Raw genomic sequence first — 26,068 nt, forward strand, 5'->3', positions numbered from 1 at the left:
GTATGGAGACAACATCACGAATCCACGGAACCTGCATGTCAGCAGTGGACTGTTCACGTCCGTGGAGGCTCTGTAATGGTGTGGGGCGTGTGCTGTCGGAGTGATATTGGACCCCTGATATGTCTATATACGACTCTGACAGGTGACACATACGGAAGCATCGTGTCTGATTACCTGCATCCATTCATGTCCATTGTGCATTCCAACGGACTTGGGCAATTCCAGGATGACAGTGCTACACCCCACACTTCCAGAATTGCTATAGAGTGACTCCAGAAACACTCTTCCGAGTTTACACACTTCCACTGGCGACCAAACTCCTAGGACATAAACATTATCTAGCGTATGTGGGAAGGCTTGCAACGTGCTGTTCAGAAAAAATCTCCACCCCTCGTAGTCTTACGGATTTATGGACAGCCCAACTGGATTCATGGTGTTAATTCTCTCCAGCACTACTTCAACCATTAGTCGACTGAATGCCACGCGGTGTGGCGGCACTTCTGTGTGCTCGCGGGGCCTTACACGATATTAGCCAGGTGTACCAGTTTCTTTGACTCTTACGGAAACATCTCTTAGCTGTGGCTAATCTACACTTCCATCACTGCTCCCACCAGTACCAGACCTTCACGATATGCAAAAAGGGATATTAAGAGTTAGTATCCCGTCGACATCGAAGCTAGACTTGGACGTCATTCGGCAAAAGAGTCAAATGTTACCTTTTCATGGGAATTATTCCAGTATCCGTTATAAACGATTCACGAAACCTACGTAATACATTAATCTGGATGCCCTTACGGGTTGAGAGGAACATTGAAACTAATGCTATCATTCAGATCTAAGACGTGTGCTCAGACTTATAATAAGAGTTTCTTCTGCGGATAAAAAATATTTGGGCTTAATTTCCATTTCATCTCAAAGATTCAAGTTGAAAAATTTCATTACAGACTACTCACACAGTACGCTATCGCTCTAATATGGGGCAGGTAGCAGGGATCTGGCAGCAGTAAGATGCTAGAAAATAAAACGTGACACTTGCGCCAGAGAAGACATTTATTCCAAAATATCAGTTACCTTTAACTCCAAAAAAATTTCAGATACTCCACTTTCCTTTTTATTACAGAACGCCATCTTATGACACTAAAATGCATGACTCTTACAGCTCAAAGAATTTAAAAAACTGGATATTGAGAATACTAGTGAGTGATAATAATTTATCAAAATGATTTCTCTATTAAAAGAGTATTCAAGCAAATGAACAACAGTTTATAAACGTTGAGATATCAATAAAATAATCACAGAAAGTACGTATTGATGAAATACAATTAGTTTTGTTGTTTGCTGCCCTTGGTTTAATCTATACTAGAAAAACATACTTAAACAGAGAAAAAAATATACATTAGACATACTACGAGAAGCAGCATTCAAGAACGTTTAAGAATCGAGTTAAATAAACCAGTGCTCCGTCATAACCAATGGCTATAAGAACAAGTGCCCCCAATACGATTTATAGGTACGATTTAAAAAATGTGGCTCAATTTTTGCACGAACTAGTGTGCTGAGAATGCTGATCTTCGAACGAAGCCCACACTACACATTCAAAAAATCTTTTCAGTAATCGTAAAAGTCAAGCAAATACCTGCTTCACACCAAAAATAATTAAAAATGGATATTATTGGGCAAAAAAATTACACGATAAGGATTTTTCAATTTAAACAATATTTAAATAAAAAACAACAGATCAAAGAAGGTACGAATGAGTTAGAGCCCGAAAAACTAACTAGCTCATTGTTAACAAAACCACTTCACCTCGACCAGCAAACGCACATATGCCCAACATAGACCAGATGACTGGGCTCAAAAGAAAAAGAAGGAAAGAAGGCCCAACACTGGAAGACTTGAGCTTTCCCGTGCACTGTACACATGAAGCAAACAGTTGTTAAACACGTACACACTAAATGCCAGTACTGCCATTGCACGTCGGTAAACGAACCCAACAACGCCAATAGTGGTACACGGCCCTTGGAAGCGGAAACGCGTAGCCGCTGAGAATAAAGCACGCCACAGGGTCAAGCAGGACGCCCGCCAAATACAGCCATATGCGTCTGCTGCTCCACTCTATCCACGTACCCACTGACCGAACAGCAAAGACCGTGTTAGAACTCGAACGCCGCGTTTCTCTGACAAGTGAGCTTAGCCATCCACGCCCCGCTCACAAGACAGTGCAACACTGAGAAATGCTCGTCGGTTTGCAGCCCCGCGGAACGACCATTTTTAGCTACTCACAAGGGGAATTCCCCATCGCACTCCCGTCAGATTGAGTGGTAAGGTGTTCCAGCGATTAGCCCGTTAGAAACTGAACACAGATCAGGCATGAAAACAGGAAAAAGGTGTATTTAATTGTGAGAAAAAGCAAACTAAAACAGTGTACTGCCCACGGGCGAGCAGTGCAACATAGGGCAGATGCCAGAGCGGCGGCGTCGTGGTTAAGTGGACACAGTGTTGGACTGTGAGGAGGACGAGCGGTGTGCAGAATTTTCTCGTGCCATTTATTTTCATTTTTTTTTCACAGCCTTATGAACTTTCCATCCGGTCTTTGAAATGTTTGTTCTCTTTGAATAGTCTTGGCAGTTGCCATACGAGGGTAATCCCAAAAGTAAGGTCTCCTATTTTTTTATAAGTACATAGACCTGTTTATTTCTACAACGGTTTACATCAGTTTACAGCTTAACATTTAGCTATTTTTCGACATAATCACCATTTCTGTTGATGGTTTTTGTAGACGCCGTGGCAGTTTTTGTACGCCCATGTCACAACAGCTCGCGGCCATGCTGTTCAGAAAGTTATGAACCTCTTCCTTCACTTCGTCGTCGGAGCTGAATCGCTGGGACCACAACTAACGCTGAGAGACTCTGAAAAAACTCAAACGGGCAATTCAGAACCGGAGAAATGTTGGGCATGGGCGTACACATTCTCCGTGACAAAGCTCGCCGGCCGGAGTGGTCGTGCGGTTCTAGGCGCTACAGTCTGGAACCGCGCGACATCTACGGTCGCAGGTTCGAATCCTGCCTCGGGCATGGATGTGTGTGATGTCCTTAGGTTAGTTAGGTTTAATTAGTTCTAAGTTCTAGGCGACTGATGACCTCAGAAGTTAAGTCGCATAGTGCTCAGAGCCATTTGAACCATTTTTGACAAAGCTCGCCCACACATCGCTCGGCAAACCGTTGCTCTCCTGCAACAGTTTCAGTGGAACACAATCACCCACCCACCCTATAGTCCTGACTTAGCGCCCAGTGACTATCACCTGTTCCCCAGGTTAAAAGAACATTTACCCGGAAAGCGATTCAGCTCCGACGACGAGGTGAAAGAAGAGGTTCATAGCTTTCTGAACAGCATGGGCATACAAAAACTGCCACAGCGTCTACAAAAATGCATCGACAGAAATGGTATTTATGTAGAAAAATAGCTAAATGTTCAGGCAGTACAGTGATGTAAACCTCTGTAGAAATAAACAGGTCTATGTACTTATAAAAAAATAGGAGACGTTACTTTTGGTATTACCCTCGTACTATAAATTGATTATAAATGCCGGCCGGTGTGGCCGAGCCGTTCTAAGCGCTTCAGTCTGGAGCCGCGCGACCGCTACGGTCGCAGGTTCGAATCCTGCCTCGGGCATGGATGTGTGTGATGTCCTTAGGTTAGTTAGGTTTAAGTAGTTCTAAGTTCTAGGGGACTGATGACCTCAGATGTTGAGTCCCGTATTGATCAGAGCCATTTGATTATAAATATGAGTTATGTGGTAAGAACACGTTACCGTCGCAAGGAAAACCGTGACGAATAGTGACAGCAGGTGAGATACCACATAGACGTCTCACAGAAATGAAAACAACAAGTAAACTGGAGTAAACTGTGTTACAATAAAGGAATTCAGGAGTCAAAACTTGCAAAACGGAACACAACTTCGGAAACGTTAAAACCATATGTTTTGACAGAGCACAGAGAAGCTGTTGTGTGATTCTGAAACTGTTGCGTTCATTTGATGCAGCTTACGTGACAAAATATTATGTTTTCATCATTTCACTGGGAGTGATAACATTCACATTCATACGAACACCTAAATCGGGCAAGGAGGCATATCTCACCCACTTGCCAGGTGTACAGATTAGATCCGTCGGTAAGAGATTCCTATCATATGACACACGTATTGTCACTAATGCCGTGTATGACACACCAGGTGTGTTTCCCGGTGGAGGATTCACTTGACTTGTCGCCTTCTCATCAAACGTGGGCTGCTAACAGAGAAGTTGTGCAGAATCAACTGTAATTATAGATACCTTCCGTACATTTCGCTGTTGCAAACCGACGTACACCACGACACAGTTAAAAATTCGAATACAGCGAACAGCGGAAAAAAAAGAATTGGCGCGATGGAGGTTCATCACGGCTCGCTCGCTTGGCGTAACTCACGACGCGGTCGCTCCTTCGGGCCGCCTTAGGCTGCCCTTCTTTTGCTTGGATCGTTCACTGTCCCTATTTTGAATTTTTTTTCATAGTTCGTAACACCTTCTTCGTGTTTTCATGCTTGATCTGTGTTTACTTTTCAGCGGGCTGTCCATTGGGCCCTCTTACCCCTAAATCTGAGTGAGGCGCGACTGGGAGTTTCCCTTGTCAGGAACATCCTTCTTGAGCTAGCGGCAAGACGGAACTGACCGAGAGCCAAAGCGGCACCGTGTTAAGTCAGCGCGGCCGGTCACGCGTGCACAGTCTCGCAAGACGCCAGTAATGACGTTGCTTAGCGACCGCCAAAGTTGTAGCCTTGCACTGTGGGTGAGGAATCGATAGTGAGCAAGACTCACGACAAAGAATTTTGTTTTTACACTATGGTGTTGCTCTAATCAACATTAGCAATTAAAATACACTACTGGCCTTTGGAATTGCTACACCAAGAAGAAATGCAGTTGATAAACGGGTATTCATTGGACACATATATTATATTAGAACTGACATGTGATTACATTTTCACGTAATTTGGGTGCATTCAACCTGAGAAATCGGTACTCACAACAACCACCTCTTGCCGTGACAACGGCCTTGATACGCCTGGGCATTGAGTCAAACAGAGCTTGGATGGCCAGTAGTGTACATGTCAGCGATGGTGCAGCAGTAGTTTGAAGAATAGAATGAGATTTCTCTTCTCGACTGGGTCCATTTTGCGCTAGAATTAAACCCTACTGAAAACTTATGGGCGGAGACGAATCGGATCTTGCGAGAAAACCACCTCAAAGCCCACCTTTCTCGCAGTTCGCAGACAATCATTGAAGTTCCAGATCTTTGGACAAGATATTAAGTGGTAAAGAGAGCACGTGTAAAAAGGCCGCTCTGGGTTGAATGCGGAGAAACTAACACCCAGGGAGACAATGATCAATGTTTTATTAGTAATAATACAAATTCACTCCTATCCATTTTGGAGCATAAATTTACTAGAACACAAAATTAGTGTATCAGTCGAAATTTATATCTTATTAAATCTTCTGTTATGTATATCGAAGTTAATTGCTTGCTTAGAATGGCTAGGTCACAAACGATATGATAGAGGCGAAAACTTAAGGACTACAAGGTGTAATGACTGTCTCTGAACACGATCATAGTAATCGAAATGCCAAATTCAGAGAGGCCCAAGTATCAACAGGTCAAGTCTCTGCATAGGTAGGATGAAGACTGCTGGTGGCTTCACAGATCTCAACAAGGCAGGGATTCCGGGTTGGCTGGCTAGCTGTTAACTGCTGGATACGAGCTGGGCAACAGCCTTAGCTCCGGCGGGTGGATGAATTGCAGCCACATGACGTGGTAGAACGAAGTAGGTCGTCGCTAGCTGCACCTCCTAGGAGCGATGCTGTTACCATCTGTGGGTGAGGCGAGTATCCAGAGTCGTTGTGGTAGCGTCCAGAGCTTTGCTCCAGCACATGGCTTATTAGTGTGTTGCTGTACTGGCTCTTCGTGTTGCTTCCTTTGACGGGGCCCCTACGCTATGTTGCATAGGCAACCTGTGGTGCAGTACCTAAATTTTGGTGGGCTACGTACCCAGATATAACTACAATGCCCTTTTGAGGACCGAAAAGATCTTAATAAGAACTGTGAACTGATAGTTCTATTAACGTCTTAGCTTAAACAGAACAAATTAATAGAGGAACACAAAGTATGACACTAAGCCAGACTTGAACCAAACCTTGTCGTCAGGTAGTTGTCGACTAGGCAAGTGATAGTGCCATTGAGCTGCAAATGTCGATTTTTAGGTACTACCACTCTTGTCTCCACATTACGAAACGAAGCGCCTTTAGTAGGTCTATAACGCTACGAATGCAACCGAGCAGTTTTCTTTCATGTTTTTAGAGGGTGTGTCAGTATGCTAAATGACAAAAAGGTGTCAGTGATTCTACTACATCTACATTACAACGATTCCTTGCTCGGATGAATACATCTGTACGCCTCATGATGCGATTGGCTGCTGCGTAAAACGAGGATAATTCAAATTTCTGCCACTGTAAAGGAGATTTTCGTTCTCCAAAAATGTGATGTTGTGTGAGCATATACTAATTCTACAAACAGATTTATTATATGTACTACAGTAAGAATTTAGGATTTCCGTACTATTCCTTTCTGATTTGAACTAGCTTCCTGTACCTAATACCATGTAGGTGTTTTTGTCTTTAATAATCAGGACTAATTTTGGGACATTACTACGGATGCTGCTGCATTTTACTAATGGGACTCATATTACTGTAACTTGTATTCTACAAACACATTGATTTCGAGCTATCTAATATATATCAAGCAGAACATTTATTGGTTAGATATCAGAAATTATTATTGCTAGTTATTCATGTAGCTGATTCCGCAACTGAATGGACAACTAACGTAAAGCCGTTCCACATCATTAAGTCCAAGACCGGTTTCTGCCTTCACATCAGACAATTTTCAAAGGGATCTGAAAACTGTTGTGTACATAAGTAACGTCAGATTATTGTAGTTAACGTCAGACAAAGTGCAGCGAAGAAAGCTGTAATTTACCTTTTTTTTGTTTTTCGTTAAGTCATGCACCGGCACGACGGTCCGAAACGAGAGAGCAAAGAGGGCTGTGAAGAAGATGTCAGGCAACTGCACGCTGACTGACCCCTCTCCAGGACGACAACGACAAGGCATAGCCCTCTATGCGAAGAGGACGTAGGCGCCGCGCTGACAGGTCGCGGTCCTTTTCTACAGCTGCATCAAGCATAGGCACTTATAACCAGCGACTTAGGAACTGTATATACTGACGAACATCGTTTATTTTGTCTGTCACCCTTAGCTTGAGACACGTATGTTTAACACAAAGTTAAGAATTGTAATCATTTCCTTTTGTAATAATATTCATTGATACGATTGATTGAATTGTTGTCTAGCGATCCGAGAAAGGGGCCCCTAGACACCCCATCTTTGACAACTAGGCAGGATACAACATTTTTAAAATAAATTCTTAGAGGCTATATGTAAATTATTGGTACTCAACTAAGAAAATTAAGCTGTTTTTTTTTAAATATAGCTCCAATGAAAAGAATATTCGACCTTTTTAATCTAGTTAATTAAGCGTCATTTTTAATTACCAATTTCTGTAAGAAAGTAATATATACTTTACCTACACTATTGGCCACTAAAATTGGTACACCACGAACATGACGCCCTACAGACGCGAAATTTAATCGACAGAAAGAAGATGCTGTGATATGCAAATGATTAGCTTTTCAGAGCATTCACACAAGGTTGGCGCCGGTGGCGACACCTACAACGTGCTGACATGAGGAAAGTTTTCAGCCGATTTCTCATACACAAACAGCAGTTGACCGGCGTTGCCTAGTGAAACGTTGTTGTGATACCTCGTGTAAGGAGGAGAAATGCGTACCATCACGTTTCCGACTTTGGTAAAGGTCGGATTGTAGCCTATCGCGATTGCGGTTTATCGTATCGCGACATTGCTGCTCGCGTTGGTCGAGATCCAATGACTGTTACGCCGGCCGGTGTGGCCGAGCGGTCCTAGGCGCTTCAGTCTGGAACCGCGCGACCGCTAAGGTCGCAGGTTCGAATCCTGCCTCAGGCATTGACGTGTGTGATGTCCTTAGGTTAGTTAGAGTTAAGTAGTTCTAAGTTCTAGGGGACTGATGACCACATATTTTAAGTCCCATAGTGCTCAGAGCCATTTCAACCAATGACTGTTAGCAGAATATGGAATCGGTAGGTTCAGGAGGGTAATACGGAACGCCGTGCTGGGTCCCAACGGCCTCGTATCACTAGCAGACGAGATGAAAGGCATCTTATCTGCATGACAGTAACGGATCGTGCAGCCACGTCTCGATCCCTGAGTCAACAGATGGGGACGTTTGCAAGACAACAACCATCTGCACGAACAGTTCGACGACGTTTGCAGCAGCATGGACTATCAGCTCGGAGACCATGGCTGCGGTTACCCTTGACGCTGCATCACAGACAACGATGAAACTGGGTGCACGAATGGCAAAAGTCATTTTTTCGGATGAATCAGGTTCTGTTTACAGCATCATGATCGTCACATCTGTGTTTGTGGACATCGCGGTGAACGCACATTGGAAGCGTGTCATCATCGCCATTCTGGCGTATCACCCGGCGTGATGGTATGGAGTGCCATTGGTTACACGTCTCGATCACCTCTTGTTCGCATTGACGGCACTTTGAACAGTGGACGTTACATTTCAGATGTGTTACGACCCGTGGCTCTACCCTTCATTCGATCACTGCGAAACCCTACATTTCGGCAGGATAATGCACTACCACATGTTGCAGGACCTCTACGGGCCTTTCTGGATACAGAAAATGTTGGGCTGCTGCCCTGGCCAGCACATTCTCAGGATCTCTCACCAATTGGAAACGTCTGGTCAATGGTGGCCGAGCAACTGGCTCGTCACGATGCACCAGTCACTACTCTTGAGAACTGTGGTATTGTGTTGAACCTGCACGGGCAGCTGTGCCTGTACACGCCATCCAAGCTGTGTTTGACTCAATGCCGAGGCATATCAACGCCGTTATTACGGCCAGAGGTGGTTGTTCTGGGTACTGATTTCTCAGGATCTATGCACCAAAATTGCGTGAAAATATAATCACATGTCAGCTCTAATATAATATATTTGTCCGATGAATACCCGTGTATCATCTGCATTTATTCTTGGTGTAGCAATTTTAATGTCCAGTAGTGTATATCTTCGATTGTTCCTGGTGGCAACAGATTAATTCATCAAGACACAGTTGTCTCTCTGATGGGACGATAATATTATTCGTAATATGAGTATACTGGGCAGCATCAAGTTGACCATCTAGCCCGTCAAGCATCTGAAATTCACATGAACACATCCAGCCTCACACTGCCAGACACACGGTCGCTGCGAGGTGGCTGTATTTGGTGTGGAAATGGGCACCTCATGGCCTGTATACTCACTCGTACTGGACAGTCATTCTCCGAGAAAATACCAGTTCAGGTTCCTCCAATCACGATTGACCTCGTCCTCGGCAAACGTTAATGAGTAGAGTCGATGATCATCTCGGAACCTTTCCTTGATGGCCGCACGGTTGCTAAGTAGCGGCCTCCAGTGGCCGCCACCAAACCGAATCCACCCACCCGGGAAACACAGTAGTATGTTTCATCCGCACCCCGTTTAAAAAATGATTTTGCCGTTACCTGTTGACAAGTTCATTATCCTGGGCAGGTGTTGTTACACGCCTACAGGATTCACCCGATCTCGATAATGATTTAACCACCGTCTCGGAGTGTGCTCAGGAACGCCATACCGTGTCCCGCTTTCGACAGTATCATATTTCCTTCCTCCACAAGAGCAATGAAGCGGTCACGAATAGGTTGTTGATGATGAAGCGTGGTACATGACTAACGTGATTCCATTGAAGGTGACTTGGTGCATCTATTTCACCTTCCCCGTCTACTGTGTTGCGGTATTTATAGAAACAATGGTGCACCTGCAGCCCTAGCTCGCCGTGACAGACCGTCAGTCTATTATCGGCTGACATCAATGAAACTGTGTTAACAATTCTCACGTATTCTGCCAAATATAGGTAGTAAATTTAATTTTTCGAGTCCAGCAGAAGTCACTCCCATTGCTTTATAGTCATAATTATCTCGCATCTTCTATGAGAAATTATCTGCACATCGTACAAATGTGTTTGACACAACGCAAAAGGGGGGCTTAATTTACAACAAATTGTAGGACGAAGAATGTATCTCTTATGGAAAGAAAAATAAGTTCAAGTGGATTCTAACATGGTAAACTTTATATAGAAAGCCTGCGCGTTTTTTGATAAACTTTAGTGATCATTAACAAACTTATATCTACTCAGTAACATGCACTTTATGTTGACATAATTCTAGTGTATTTCATTTGCAGAGAAGACTTTGTGCCTTGTTGGGCCTGACCTGGAATACTGACAAGATCAGTTTCTCTTATTTTTATAGTAATAGTCCCTCGTCTGTGTGTCCCAAAATTAAATAAAGAAACAAGGCATGCTGCATTTGATTCAACCGTGGCTGCGATTTCGGTCCGCCAGTTTTTCTACTGCCAAGTGTATCTGACGAAACAGTCGTTTAACCAATTCCTGAGTACTGATCGTCTGCTCGTTAATATTCTTTTTTTTATACCCTACAGAGTTAGTTTAAGAGATGATACACGGGGAAGACCCAACAAAGAGATGTGCGTTTCGTGACGTATTCGTCTGGTAAGCGCAAGAGCGTTATGGAGATGTTAGACACACACACAAACGCAACAAGAGAGGGGTTTTGCAACACGGCGATGTTTCCTGTTAACATACGTTCCTATCGGGTGCGTTCCGCCGCATGGCAAAAAAATGAGGGAAATTAGGGATGATAAGGAGGTTCTCACGACGCACAGGTCGCGAATGGGACTGAAATGGCGTGGAGTGGGCGTCAATAATATTTAATCGACGTGACTGTGCCAAGCGCTACACTACTAATGGAGTATTCAAACATTACGGGATTCTTCTTCCTATTCATCTGCATTAATTTACATTTATCTATATTTAGAGTTAGCTGCCATTCTTTACACCAATCACAGATCCTGTCCAAGTCATCTTGTATCCTCCTATAGTCACCCAACGACGACACCTTCCCGTACACCACAGCATCATCAGCAAACAGCCGCACATTGCTATCCACCCTATCCAGAAAATCATTTATGTAGACAGAAAACAACAGCGGACCTACAACACTTCTCTGGGGCACTCCAGATGATACCCTCACCTCCGATGAACACTCACCATCGAGGGCAACGTACTGGGTTCTATTACTTAAGAAGTCTTCGAGCTACTCACATATTTGGGAACCAATCCCATATGCTCGTACCTTAGTTAGGAGTCTGCAGTGGGGCACCGACTCAAACGCTTTCCGGAAGTCAAGGAATATAGGATCCGTCTGATACCCTTCATCCACGGTTCGCAAGATATCGTGAGAAAAAATGGCGAGTTGCGTTTCGCAGGAGCGATGCTTTCTAAAGCATGCATGGACAGCAACTTCTCTGTCTCAAGATTCAAAATGGCTCTGAGCACTATGGGACTCAACTTCTGAGGTCATCAGTCCCCTAGAACTTAGAACTAGTTAAACCTAACTAACCTAAGGACACCACACACATCCATGCCCGAGGCAGGATTCGAACCTGCGACCATAGCGGTCTCGCGGTTTCAGGCTGCAGCGCCTAGAACCGCACGGCCACTTCGGCCGGCTCTGTCTCAAGTAAATTCATTATATTCGAACTAAGAATATGTTCGAGAATCCTGCCACAAACCGATGTTAAAGATATTGGTCTGTAATTTTGAGGATCCGTCCTTCTACCCTTCTTATATACAGGTGTCACCTGCGCTTTTTTCCAGTCGCTCGGGACTTTACGTTGGGCAAGAGATTCGTGATAAATGCAAGCTAAGTAAGGAGCCAATGCAGTAGAGTACTCTCTGTAAAACCGAATTGGAATCCCATCAGGACCTGGTGATTTATTTATTTTCAACCCATTCAACTGCTTCACAACCCCAGGGACGTCTATCACTATGTCCTCCAGACGGGAATCTGTACGAGATTCAAACGGCGGTATGTTTGTACGATCCTCCTGCGTGAAAGATTTCTCTAATGCTAAATTTAAAATTTCTGCTTTCGTTTTGCTGTCTTCCGTTGCCAGGCCAGTCTGATCAGTGAGTGACTGGATGGAATCCTTCGACCCGCTTACCGATTTTACGTAAGACCAGAATTTCCTTGGGTTTTCAACAAGATTTTTTGCTAAGGTATGACGGTGGTAGTGGCTGTATGCTTCGCGCATCGCTCTTTTTACAGCAGCACGAATGTCTGCTAACTTTTGCCTGTCTTCATTCTCCCGATAGTTCTTGTACCGCGAGTGCAACTGTCTTTGATTCCTGAGCATTCTCCGAATTCCGCTGTTAAACCACGGTGGGTACTGTTCGTCCGCAACCCACTTTTTCGGCATATACTTATCCAATACGTGATTTACAATGTGTTTAAAATTTGCCCATAATTCTTCCACGTCCATTGTACCGGAAGTAAATGAAGTCGATTCATTTACTAAGTGGGATGCTAACAACTTCTTATCTGTTCTTTCTACTAAGAATACTCTGCTAGCCTTCTTGACCGACTTTTTAACTTTCGTAACCATAGTCGTAATGACAACATGATGATCACTAATCCCTGTCTCAACTCTGACACCGTCGATGAGGTGTGGTCTGTTCGTGGCTACCAGATCTAAAATATTTCTATTATGCGTTGGCTGTCGATTTAGCTGCTCAAGACAGTTTTCGGACAATGTGTTCAAAAGTAATTCACACGACGGCTTGTCTGTACCACCTGTACTGAATCTATAGACATCCCAGTCTATACTAGGTAGGTTGAAGTCGCCTCCGACTAATATAGCATGATCCGGGTACTTCTGCGATACAGAATGTAGACTCCCTTTGAATGGTTCTAGAACTGTCACGGTGGAACCTGATGGCTGGTAATAACATCCAACAATTAACTTTATTTGTGTTCATGGAATATGTTTTTGTTCAGTTACGAAACAGAAATTGTTGGAAATATGAGGGAAAAGTATTCCGTTTTCCAAAAGAATCAAAAACTGCAGAACGCAGGCAAAATAAGAATATGCCTTAACTGTGACATCAAATATGTACGTAATTCGTACTAAAAATAACAATCAAGTGTCAACACAACCAGAAGTTACGCTTATATACTGGCATGACTAAAGTGATGGGATAGCGACATGCACATACGCAGATGGTGATAGTATCGCGTGCAGAGGGTATAAAGGGGCAGTCCATTGACGAGGCTGTCATTTGTAATCAGATGATTCATGTTCAAAGGTTTCCGACGTGATTATGGCCGTACGACGAGAATTAACGGACTTTGAACGCGTACTGGTAGTTGCAGCTAGACGCGTGGGACATTTCATTTCGGAAATCGTTAGGGAATTCAATATTCCGACAACCACATAAAAAGGAGTATGCCGGGAATACCAAATCGCAAGTATTGACTCTCACCACGGAAACGCAGTGGCCGGCGGCCTTCACCGAACGACCGAGAGTAGCGGCCTTTGCGTGGAATTGTCAGTGCTAACAGACAAGCAACACTGCATGAAATAACAGAAAAAATTAATGTGGGATCTATGGCGATCTTATTCGTTAGGGCAGTGTTCCGAAATGTGACGTTAATGGGCCATGGCACCAGGCGACCAACTTGAGTGCCTTTGATAACAGCATGACATTGCCTGCGGCGCCCATCCTGGATTCTTGAATATATTGCTTGGACCCTATACGACTGGAAAACCTTGGCCTAATCAGATAATTCAGTTGGTAAGAAATGATGGTAGGGTTTTAGTGTGGCGCAGACTCCTCAAAACCCTAGACCCAGGTTGTCAACAAGGCAAAGTGCAATCCGGTGATGGTTCTATAATGGTGTGGGCTGAGTTTACATGGAATGCACTGGGTCCTCTGGTCCAACTGAACCTGTCATTGAAGAGAAACGGTTACGGCTACTTGGAGACCACTTGCAGCCATTTATGCACATTTTGTTGCAAAGCAACGATGGAATTTTTATGGATGACAATGCACCTTATCACCGGGCCACACCTGTTAACAATCTGTTTGAAGAACATTCTGGACGATTAGAGCGAATGATGTGGCCACCCAGATCGCCCGACATGTATCCCATCTAACAATTACGGAACATAATCGAATGGTCAGTTCGAGCACAAAATTCTGCACCGGCAACACTTTCGCAATTATGGACGGCTATAGTGGCAGATGGCTCAATACATCTGTATGAGTTTTCCAGCGACTTGTTGACTCCATGCCACGTCGAGTGGGTGCACTACGCCGGGCAAAAGGAGGTCCGACACGATACTAGGAGGTATCAAATGACTTTTATCACCTCAGTGTGATTAAGACTGTAAGAGATACGTTTCAGAAATACTTACGTCTGTACATGAGATATTTTGCAAGGTGTCAGTGGTATGTCTGGGTCATTTATCCTGTTCACAAAAGAGAAATAACACTTTCAAAGACGGGCTGTGCGACTGTGCGACCAGTGACGTACTGGGCTCATAAGTCAGAGCTACAGAGATACAGAACGTCAGTGCGATATTCCACAAAATTATAGGAAAAGATACCATAAATGGTGAAAAGAGCTGTTGCTAAAATATCAGGAATCTGTATGCGTGCATCGTAAGAAAGTATAGTGCTCCCAAGGTACTTGTTTACACATTACGTGTTAACAGTAACAAAGAGCTATAAAGCAACAAGTTCCCCGAATTTCATTCGCGAATTGTATAATAGAAAGACGTGTAGCGGCATAAATTGCGCGAAACCACACAGTATTTATTTACCTCACCGAAGCAGTTTAGAATGGAAAGGACTATCAGCGTGATGCTAATGAGGTGACTGTATTTATTCATCGCGTTTGTAGAACCTCCAGCCCCTCTCTCTCTCTCTCTCTCTCGTCATGAACTGTATGTACTAAAGAAATTGTAAAATGTTCTCATTTTCTGACTATTTGAGGTGTCATCATGAGGATAATTACAATTACCGACAGAGTAACAGTGAATAAAAAATAGGAATAAATAATATCAATAATACTAAGAAGTCGTATATAATATCATCAGAAAGAGGAAGACTAATGCCAGCCGCAGTGGCCGAGACGTTCTAGGCGCTTCAGACTGGAACCGCGCGACCGCTACGGTCGCAGGTTCGAATCCTGCTCTGGGCATGGATGTGTGTGATGTCCTTAGGTCAGTTAGGTTTAAGTAGTTCTAAGTTCTAGGGGACTGATGACCTTAGATGTTAAGTCCCATAGTGCTCAGAGCCATTTGAATCATTTTAGGAAGACTAATGACACAGGCGAAGGTTGAAATTATCATAACTGTTGAGAAACAACTGAGTTCAAAATGGTTCAGATGCCTCTGGGCACTATGGGACTTAACATCTGTCATCAGTCCCCTAGAACTTAGAACTACTTAAACCTAACTAACCTAAGGACATCACATACATCCATGCCCAGAGCAGAATTCGAACCTGCGACAGTAGCGGCAGCGCTGATCCGGACTGAAGCGCCTAGAACCGCTCGTCCACAACGGCCGGCGAAACAGCTGAGTGTTTCGACAGAAAATTCTCCAGACTAGAAAGCTGATAGAGGGGAAGGAGGAAGGTGAGGTTAGTAATCTGTGGGCAAGTATGTGATAGTAATGCGACAAACTGAGGTTGAATGCACATTTTGGGCTGCCTACATTCAGGAGCAAGTATAAATTCAGGGGCAAACCTATTGTTCCACTAAGCAGATTAAGACAGCCTGGGGATAATTCATCCTTTCGATTGACAGGTTACGCCTCCTGGGGATAATCTCTCCTTTTGATTGACAGGTCCTTAACCTATTGTTCCCCCACCCCTCCCTCTCCTCCTCCTCCCCCTCCACCACCTCCTCCCCCATCCCTCAGGGAACTCCCCTCGCTGATACAAGCACACATTCCACATCAATTTGACTGACTAATTAATTAAATCGATCAATTAATTAAATCCACCCTCTGCGAAACACCCAGCCCTCCTCCTCTCCACCTCGCGGAAATTGACCGGAAAGACACTCCGTTGATCGGTCATTTGGAGGGAAATGGATTGCAGTGTATCGAACATTGCTTAAACAATTTAGACAATGTGTGGAATATTGTTTATTTAAACAATTTGCACGATACAAGGAAGTGTTAGAATATACACATATCAAAAAAAGTTATGCATCACCTCAATTCCGAGGGTTGCAGAACCTGTACAGAAAATTGGAATCGAGGTCAACATAAACATCATTTCCGCTCTTTTTATTGCTCATAGTTGAAATGGCTCTAAGCACTATGGGACTTAACATCTGAGGTCATCAGCCCCTAGACTTGGAACTACTTAAACCTAACTAACCTAAGGACATCACACACATCCATGCCCGAGGCAGGATTCGAACTTGCGACCGTAGTAGCAGTGCGATTCCGGACTGAAGCGCCCAAAACCGCTCGGACACAGCGGCCGGCTACTGCTCATGAAAACCACACATTGCATGTTGTACCACCATATAGCGAGACCTTCAGACGTGGTGCTCCAGATTGCTGTACACACCAGTACCTCTAACACCCAGTAGCACGTCCTATTACACTGATGCATACCTGTATTCGTCGTGGCACACTATTCACAAGTTCATAAAGGCACTGCTGGTCCAGATTGTCCCACTCCTCAACATCGATTTGACATGGATCCCTCAGAGTGGTTGGTGGGTCGCATCGTCTATGAACAACCCTTTTCAATCTATCCCACGCATATGCGATAGGGTTCGTGTCTGGAAGACATGCCGGCCACTTTATTCGAGTGATGTTATCCTGAAGGAAGTCGTTTACAGGACGTGCTTGATGGGAGCGCGAATTGTCGTCCATCAAGACGAATGCCTCGCCAGTATGTTGCCGACATGGTTGCTCTATCGGTCGGAGGATGGCATTCATACATCGTACAGCCATGACGGCGCCTTCCATGACCACCAGCGGCGTACGTCGGCCCCACATAATGCCACCCCAAAACAGCAGGGAACCTCCACCTTGCTGTGTTCGCTGCACAATGTGTGTAAGGCGTTCAGCCTGATCGGGGTGCCTGCAAACACGTCTCTGACGATTGTCTGGTTGAAGGCATATGCGACACTCATCGCTGAAGAGAACCTGATGCAACTGAGCGGCATATTCGGCTTGTTGTTGGGCTCATCTGTACCGCACTGTATGGTGTCGTGGTTGCAAAGATGGACCTCGCCATGGATGTCGGGAGTGATGTTGTGCACCATGCAGCCTACTGAACACAGTTTGAGTCGTAACACGAAGTCCTGTGGCTGCACGAAAAGCATTATACAACATGGTGGCCTTGATGTCTGGGTTCCTTCGAGCTATAATCCATAGGTAGCGGTCATACACTGCAGTAGTAGCCCTTGGGCGGCCTGGGCGAGGCATAACATCGACAGTTCCTATCTCTCTGTATCTCCTCCATGTCCGAACAATATCGCTTTGGTTCACTCCGAGACGCCTGGACACTTCCCTTGTTGTGAGCGAGCCCTTCCTGGCACAAAGTAACAATGCGGACGCGATCGAACGGCGGTATTGACCGTCTATGCATGGAAGAATTGCAGACAACACATGCCGTGTACCTCCTTCCTGGTGGAATAACTGGAACTGATCGGCTGTCGGAACCCCTTCCTCTATTAGGCGCTGCTCATGCATGGTTGTTTACATCTCTCGGCGGATTTAGTGACCTCTCTCAACAGTCGGAGGGGCTGTGTCTGTGATACAATATCTACAGTCTACGTCTATCTTCAGGAGTTCTGGGAACCGGAGTGATGCAGAACTTTTTTGGTGTGTGTATTTTGTTTACTTAGTTAAAACATTTGTCGGGAAATTGACTGCAGTATATGAAATACTGTTTACTTAAACGATTTACAGGATACAAGATGGTTATGGAATGTAGTTTATTTAAAGAATATGTCAGGAAATCGATCGCAGTAAGGAATATTTAATCAATTGCGGCTCTTTTTATATTCTGATCGCGGTTGGAAAGGCTGAGTAGGCTCAATTTACATTTGCTGCCAGAAGCAGGGATGTTAAGGCTCTTATTATTTATTTTACTCATTTTTCTAAGCATACTGGTATCCAAGTACAGACTGGAAAATCGGAACAATTACATATCTAAAAGTTCATGACGTATTTAGAATTACTATGAAATGAATACTCGTAGCTGCATACAGGCGTTGATATAAATCAACAGGGACAGCTGAAAATGAGTACCCCGACCGGGACTCAATCCCAGGATCTCCTGCTTACATGGCAGACGCTCTTTCCATCTGAGGCACCGAGGACACAGAGGATAGTGCGACTGCAGGGCTAATGGTTGAAATGGCTCTGAGCACTATGGGACTTAACTTCTGAGGTCATTAGTCCCCTAGAACTTAGAACTACTTAAACTTAACTAACCTAAGGACATCATACACATCCATGCTCGAGGCAGGATTCGAACCTGCGACTGTAGCGGTCGCGCGGTTCTAGACTGTAGCGCCTAGAACCGCTCGGCCACCCCGGCCGGCCGACTGCAGGGAGTTATCTCGAGCACGCTCCCGTGAGACCCACATTCCCAACTCATTGTATCGCACTATATTCTTAGTGCCCCTGCCCATTCTCACAGATCCCAAAGTCGAAACACGTGATCTTTCTCTGTTTCTCCTAATGTAACATGCCACTGCCGGGCCTGCAGCCGGCCGAAGTGGCCGCGCGGTTCTGGCGCTGCAGTCTGGAACCGCGAGACCGCTACGGCCGCAAGTTCGAATCCTGCCTCGGGCATGGATGTGTGTGATGTCCTTAGGTTAGTTAGGTTTAACTAGTTCTAAGTTCTAGGGGACTAATGACCTCAGCAGTTGAGTCCCATAGTGCTCAGAGCCATTTGAACCAGGCCTGCACGCCCCATCTATCGCGGGCCGATCGAGCCGCAAACGAAAGAACGTTTACCCGGTGAACACCTGCGGAATACCGACGAGTGCAAGGTGCCTTCCAAAGCAAATTCCTGACTGAGAATGGATTTCGCCGTGGGCTCTTAGCTGCTGTCTGTGCTGGAGAGGAAGGTCCTCATGGCAATAAATTGAATGACATAGTACACAATATGCTGTTTATTTATCAAATTTAATTTTCAGAGGCTGGATCCCAGTTTTATTTGGTGGAAAAAGCTTGCATCCAGCAACTACATGTCCTAATTACGTAGTTACAATGCGGCAGATTGAATGAGTTGTCTTACTGGATAATTTTCATGTGTGTGCTCACTTTGACATGCAACGATCAACTGAGCTAGTTCACAGTTCAATCATCGGAGGACGTTCCACCCCCCTCTTCGCCTCACCCCTCCCTCCATAACCCTCCTAAAAAATTGGTAAGAAAAAGACTCACTCTGTCCTGGAGAAGAAGGATCTCACAACACGAAATTCAGATCAAAGTCCATAACATATATCGTTAAACGTTCTTTATTGGATCACTTTGCAGGAGACGGGCAGACATCGTGACTGCACCCCCAACCCTTGCTCCACATGACATGACTGCAATCACAAGGGAATGGAATGAAGATCGGTATAGTAGCCCTCGTTTGGGCCCTAGCGCGTGTGTGTCTATCGTCATGGTGCCAGCCAAATATCCTAATTACAGAATATGTTACAAAATACCACCGACCACGGACCTGATATCATCCTTCTTTGATCTCGTTGCCCCCAAACAACTCATCAAATGGCAGCATTCTGTTCATCACCAAATTCCAGATTCGCTTTCTGTCTCTGTCGGTCGCCAGAAGCCACGCTAATCTTGTCTGTGTGAACCGATGTCTCCAAACACTAAGCTGGAAGTTTTCATCTCACCTCAGAATACTATATTCGTGTTGTTTAATTCTGGAGGCAAAGAAAAGCTGACTTAAATTCGATATCAAAATAGGGAGATTTAATCCATTTGCACTAAACTATTAAATTAATTGTTAAAAAATTTACAGGAGTCAAACAGATCGAAACATATTTTCAACATCTGAGTATCACACGCAAAAATAGATCGTAGCGCTAAATGCATTCGAGGTCTTGTACACGCCCTCCTCCACCACAATATTTCCACTAAACGTATCTGGTGAAAAAAAATTTCCTTGCCCTCACACAAGCTAGCAATCGCGAGGCGCGCGCCGTTAGCCCACTGCAGGGTACCCCCCCGTCTGCTCTGGCTCGGCGAGACCCACACCGAACGCATGCATGCACACACGCATTATAACTATTGGAAACAATAAATTGATCAATTGGGAATTTGACGTCGTGACTGCATTTTTAAAAGGACCATAGACTTCCCACATTCATTCTCTCCGCTACATGCGGAAGAAGAGACCCAGGTTCTACTGAGTGATAGAATAGCAGATACCACTGCAAGACAGAGTCCACTCTGATGTATTCAAAAGCACTAAACACGACACACTTATACCATGATCCAGTAATCCGTCAGGGCTAGATGTCGGAGACAGCTGGAAACACTTGCACTTCTGCCCCATGCTCCACACCCAGCGCCCCTGTCCCCATGTATGCTGCCAGCACTGTACTCGAATGCATCCAGGCACCTCCAACCACATATTCTACAGCTGCAGTGCATTTGCACTGTTGTCTGTATGTCTGTGTCGCAGAAGGCTCCAATGACCCAGAGTAGACCCGAGATAGGTGCAGTCTGTGGATCGTCCACACGTTATGTCCGGGGCGATGTTGGGATGCAGATCCACAATATTGAGAGGTGGCATGAGATTTTCCTCTCTAATTGCATGCGGTGAAAAGTTGCTATTCCTTCACACGCGGACTTCCCACGCAGCGTCTCTCGTCACCCGGGTGGTCTGGTGACAGGCGGGCACTGCTGATCTTGAAAGGGTAAGCCGACGGGTGTGGGGGAGTCAGGTGAATGCTTTCCAGACGCCGACATTGTAGAATAGCGGCGGAGACACGCCTGCAGGGGCCTGAAGTAGTGGCTGGGCTAGAGGTTCCGTTACTTCGCAGAAACTTAGCGAAAACACTTTCTGGCGGGCTACCAGCGAGGCGTGGGAATGACTTGTGTACCCAGGCAGTTGTGGCGGGCAAATTCCAGCGCTTTCTGGAAAATCGTAACTGTGATTGGCTTGCTCAGGGCATAGCTCCGTGACGTAGCAAAATCAGCGCAGAAATTGGCGCTAAGAATCTCCATTGGTGGAATGGTAGTGCTCCGGCAATAGAGTGGAATTTTCCGCCGGTTTTCGAGTTGCTGATTGGAACAGTTAACCACGGCCACTGTCGTGGGGGCAGGAATGTTCTGTGTTCGGTTTGTACGGGTGCTCTTGTGGGAGTCGGCTCTCGCCTTTAGGTTGGAGTAGGTTACAAGACTGAGCTCTTGCTGCTCTGGTCAGCCTGCCTTCCGTTGGCTGTCTAATATACTTTTATTTAATTGTAACTGTTTGACGAAGTTGCTGAAGTTTCGACTTCAACGTAACTTTCCGACTACAGTTGGCAATTGAGCATTCTGCGTACAAGAGGCCTATGTTGTCTGTCTTGAGCAGTTTTGGCTAAAGTTGACTGTATCGGAGTTACTGGGTGACTTCGCTTATTAAAATCAATCACTGTACCGTCAGTGATCGTGTGGCGAGCCTTCTTCGTCTCCCTCAGAGGTGCATTTGTATTGCTAGGAAGTCTTTAGTCGGGAAGAACCAGGCCAGGATAATTTGCTTCGGGCTATACTCGCAACATTATCATCACCACAACGGGACGTCGAAGCAACCAGCCATCGCCTCCGGTATGCCAGATCGTGTCCATGCAGTTAAGAAGACAGCTTGGTAATGTACGTTCGCAGCACCAGCAAAGCAGGCAATTTTGCTAGGTGATAATCCGAGCTCAGCAGAGCGCGCCTGTTTGTCTTTTCTAACTTTGATCTGTCTTGGGTGGTCATTGTCTGAGTTCTCACTAATGTAGCAGCAATTAATGCTGGGTTGGCTGTGTGTCTCTCTTAAGACTTGAGTTGCAAGGAATTGGCTCCACATACCACTTCGTCATAAATGTCACAATCTAGTTTAAGGACAACTTCACCTTCACAGCATTTATTTGAGTATCCAATTTGAGCCAATTTGATGTATTGTAAATGTTTCATGTGTATTTGTTTATTATTTTGAGTTATAATAAATCTTATTGTTATTTTGGACAGAACTTTCGTTCTGTTAATTGGTAGAGCAACCCTCTCATTTCTCACTACGTTAATGAAACTTTCCTTTATTTAACTTATTTATCAAATGAAATTATTGCAGGTGCCAAACTCTTTTCTACTCTACTTGCAGGGTCGATTACAGTCAGTTCGCGTTTCTTTTTAATCCATGTGCAACAGCAAAAGTCGGAGTTAGAATAGGGGGGGGCTTAGAGCACCATTTACATATGTAGATTCTAGAAGAATTTAGTGTTAAATACACTGCTAGCCCCAGCACCTCGCAATATGCCACGTACGAGATAGGGTTTGAAGGCGGTTCCGTCATGTATAATATCCGGAACGATACTGGGATGCAGATCCACAGTATACTACATCCAGGATAGTATTTGAAGGTGAATGTATTGCGTGTTACATTTGGAGATGTGTTCTATGTTTGAAGTCGGTTCCACCAGCGGGAAGACCGGGTCATGGGAGTCTTCAGCGACACAGACATACAGAAAAGAAAACATACACACAGCAACTGTAGAACATCTGATTGGAGGTGACTGGATGCATTTGAGTACATGCTGTAGTACGTAGTACGTCTCCCGACCAGAAAATAGTGCACTTGCGCTAGCTGTTGGCAGCTGTACTACAGGCAATTTTAGATTAAAAAATTAGAAGTGATGTCATGATCGCATGGGTAGAAAATCGATAAAATGACAAAAATGACTGCAAATACGTATAAATTGGGTGAAAGTGCGTCTAAATACGGGGAAATTGAGGTAGTACCTGCCCGTCTTCTGCTTGGTGCTGAGCAATTCTTGTACATATTTTTGAATCACCTGTAATACTAGAAGGCATATCATTTATATAAATAAGAAACAGCAGTGGCCCCAGCACCGACCCTTGAGGAACACCCCACTTAACAGTGCCCCATTGGGACTGAACATCACTACCACTCTCAATATTGCGGGGAATTACCCTCTGCTTTCTGTTCTTAAAGTAAGAGGCGAACCAATTGTAAGCTATTCCCCTTATTCCATAATGGTCCAACTTCTGTAGTAATATTTTATGGTCAACACAGTCAAAAGCCCTCGTTAAATCAAAGAAAAGAAATAGCGTTCGCAACCTTTTATTTAATCCGTCCAAAACCTCACAGAGAAAAGAGAATACAGCATTTTCAGTTGTTAAACCATTTCTAAAACCAAACTGAACATTTCACAGCAAATTATGTGAATTTAAATGCTCCAGTAACCTTGTATATACAACCTTCTCGATAACTTTAGCAAACACCGATGGCATAGAAATAGGTCTAAAATTGTCAATATTATCAATGTCTCCCTTTTTATAAAGTGGCTTCACTACCGAGTACTTTAATCGGCCAGGAAACCGACCACTCCTAAAGGAAAAGTTACAGATATGGCTGAGAACTGGGCTGACATACATAGAACAGTACTTCAGTATTCTGCTAGATACCCCGTCATATCCATGAGAGTTCTTGGTCTTTAGTGATTTAATTATTAACTCAATCTCCCTCTTGTCAGTATCATGGAGGAGCATTTCAGGTAACAGTCTCGGAACACTTTTATCTAAGAGCGCTATATGATTCCCTGTTGGGACTAGGTTTCTATTTAGTTCACCTGCTATATACAGAAAGTGATTATTAAATACTGTACATATATGCGACTTATCAGTAACACGGACATTCCCACTACGCACTGATTCTGTATCCTCGACCTGTCTCTGCAGACCAGCAACTTCCTTTACGACTGACCATATGGTTTTAATTTTATCCTGAGACTTAGCTATTCTATCTGCATACCACATACTTTTTGCCTTCCTAATAACATTTTTAAGCACCTTACAATACTGTTTGTAATGGGCTGCTGCATTTAGATTTTGACTGTTTCTAACGTTTTGATATAATTGCCACTTTGTTCTACAAGATATTCTTATCCCTCTAGTCAGCCACCCAGGCTGCCTGTTTGTGCTAGTACCCTGTTTTAAACGTTCTAACGGAAAGCAACTTTCAAAGAGCATGAGAAAAGTCTTGAGAAAAGCATTATATTTATCGTCTACTGTATCAGCGCTATAAACATCTTGCCACTCTTGTTCCTGTATAAGGTTTACAAAGGTCTCTACGGCAACTGGATCAGCTTTCCTGAACAGCTGATGACTATATTTAACACGTGTTGCAGCATAAAAATCTTTTAAAGTTAAAATTTGCGCATCATGATCTGAAAGGCCATTCACCTTTTTGCTAACACAATGCTCTTCTAGTAATGAGGAATGAACAAAAATGTTGTCTATGGTTGTTCTACTGTTCCCTTGCACTCTCGTTGGAAAGAATACGGTTTGCACAAGATTATATGAATTAAAGAGGTCTACCAGCATCCTCTTCCTTGCACAATCACTTATACAATTAATGCTGCGCAAATGGTCACAAATGCTCCACAACCCCCCAATACTCTACCAGTTTCCATTTGTTGTGGCTGTCTTTTATTTAAAATCATCGTGTGTGTGTGTGGTGAGGTAGCAGCAGCAACATCATTTACACTGTGCGACTCCGGTTTTCTATGAGAGGTAATGGATCAAAGAATGTTAATCTCAGTTTAGAACCTGACACAGATATCGAAGTTTTGGCGGAAAAAACATTGAGTATGACAGTGTACAAAACGTGTTACAGCAGAAAGAAACAAAGAATCAAACTACAGAACGGGGACGCTTTCTTGCTACTGATAGTCTGTGGCATAGGGGACTCCTACAGCACAGGCGATGAAACTTTACACCGGTCTGTGCAAGCGACTTGATCACTGGCCACCTCCTCCAGTGGATCAGTGCCTGTATATTTAATAGGATCAACATATACGCTCGATGACAGCATGCAAAAAAAAATTGCTCTGAGCACCCAAGGACTTAACCTTCTAATCATCTACGAGACGTGCCGTCGGTTAGGACAATTAACTTTATTTCAGATCCCACGAGACCGGAGGCAGCTACTAATAATTTAACAATTTTGTTTACAGGTTCTCTTTATATAAAGAAATAACAAAAAAAAGTTGTTCAAATGGCTCTGAGCACAATCGGACTTAACTTCTGAGGTCATCAGTCCCCTAGAACTTAGAACTACTTAAACCTAGCTAACCTAAGGACATCACACACATCCGTCCCCGAGGCAGGATTCGAACCTGAGACCGTAGCAGTCGCGCGGTTCCAGACTGTAGCGCCTAGAACCGCTCGGCCACCCAGGTCGGCGACAGCATGCAGACGGTATTTGTTTCCGATATATCAGAAGAGGGAGATTCAGTATAACAATTTTATCCAGTTCTCTGCCGGATGAAGTTAGCAGAGCTTTCATAGATCGTAATTTTTCTCTATTGGATGATACGGAATAACGATAATAGAATGTTTGTGTGATAGATGTGAATTGACCCCGAGGGACGCAGGTCTGCTTCAGACTGCAGTACCTGTATGATGTGGAGTCTTCCTAATTTTCCCGATAAGAAACACCACTGTAACTGTTTGTACTGTCTTTTATACTACCTCGTGTTGCAGGAGCAGGCTTTGTTTGGCGCTGACCTTACGCATCGTACACGGTTGATGGAGCTACGATGTCATGTTCCCACGTCCACTGAGTGGTCAAAACGCGGTCCTGTCATATAAACTCAGCTCACTGTGTTTCTACGTGGGTTGCAGAAGGCGGGAAGTATCAGATCCGATTTAACTGGAGCGATGTCATG

The 26,068-nt window shown here is 44.4% G+C and overlaps 1 protein-coding gene across 2 annotated transcripts in view; it reads right to left on the reverse strand.

Moving 5' to 3' along the window:
- The window catches only part of LOC124788214 (UDP-glycosyltransferase UGT5-like), a 90,752-nt gene that overhangs the window by 51,122 nt on the left and 13,562 nt on the right, over positions 1-26,068 (reverse strand). The window contains exon 2 of one of the 2 annotated variants that reach the window (XM_047255393.1): positions 7,067-7,257. The exons of the other annotated variant lie outside the window; for it this stretch is intronic. The gene's annotated coding sequence lies outside the window, so the exon portion shown is untranslated. The remainder of the gene's footprint in view (positions 1-7,066; positions 7,258-26,068) is intronic. 2 annotated transcript variants of the gene reach the window in all.

Source organism: Schistocerca piceifrons, chromosome 3 (genome assembly GCF_021461385.2).
Source record: "Schistocerca piceifrons isolate TAMUIC-IGC-003096 chromosome 3, iqSchPice1.1, whole genome shotgun sequence".
In the NCBI taxonomy this organism is placed as follows: Eukaryota; Metazoa; Arthropoda; class Insecta; order Orthoptera; family Acrididae; genus Schistocerca; species Schistocerca piceifrons.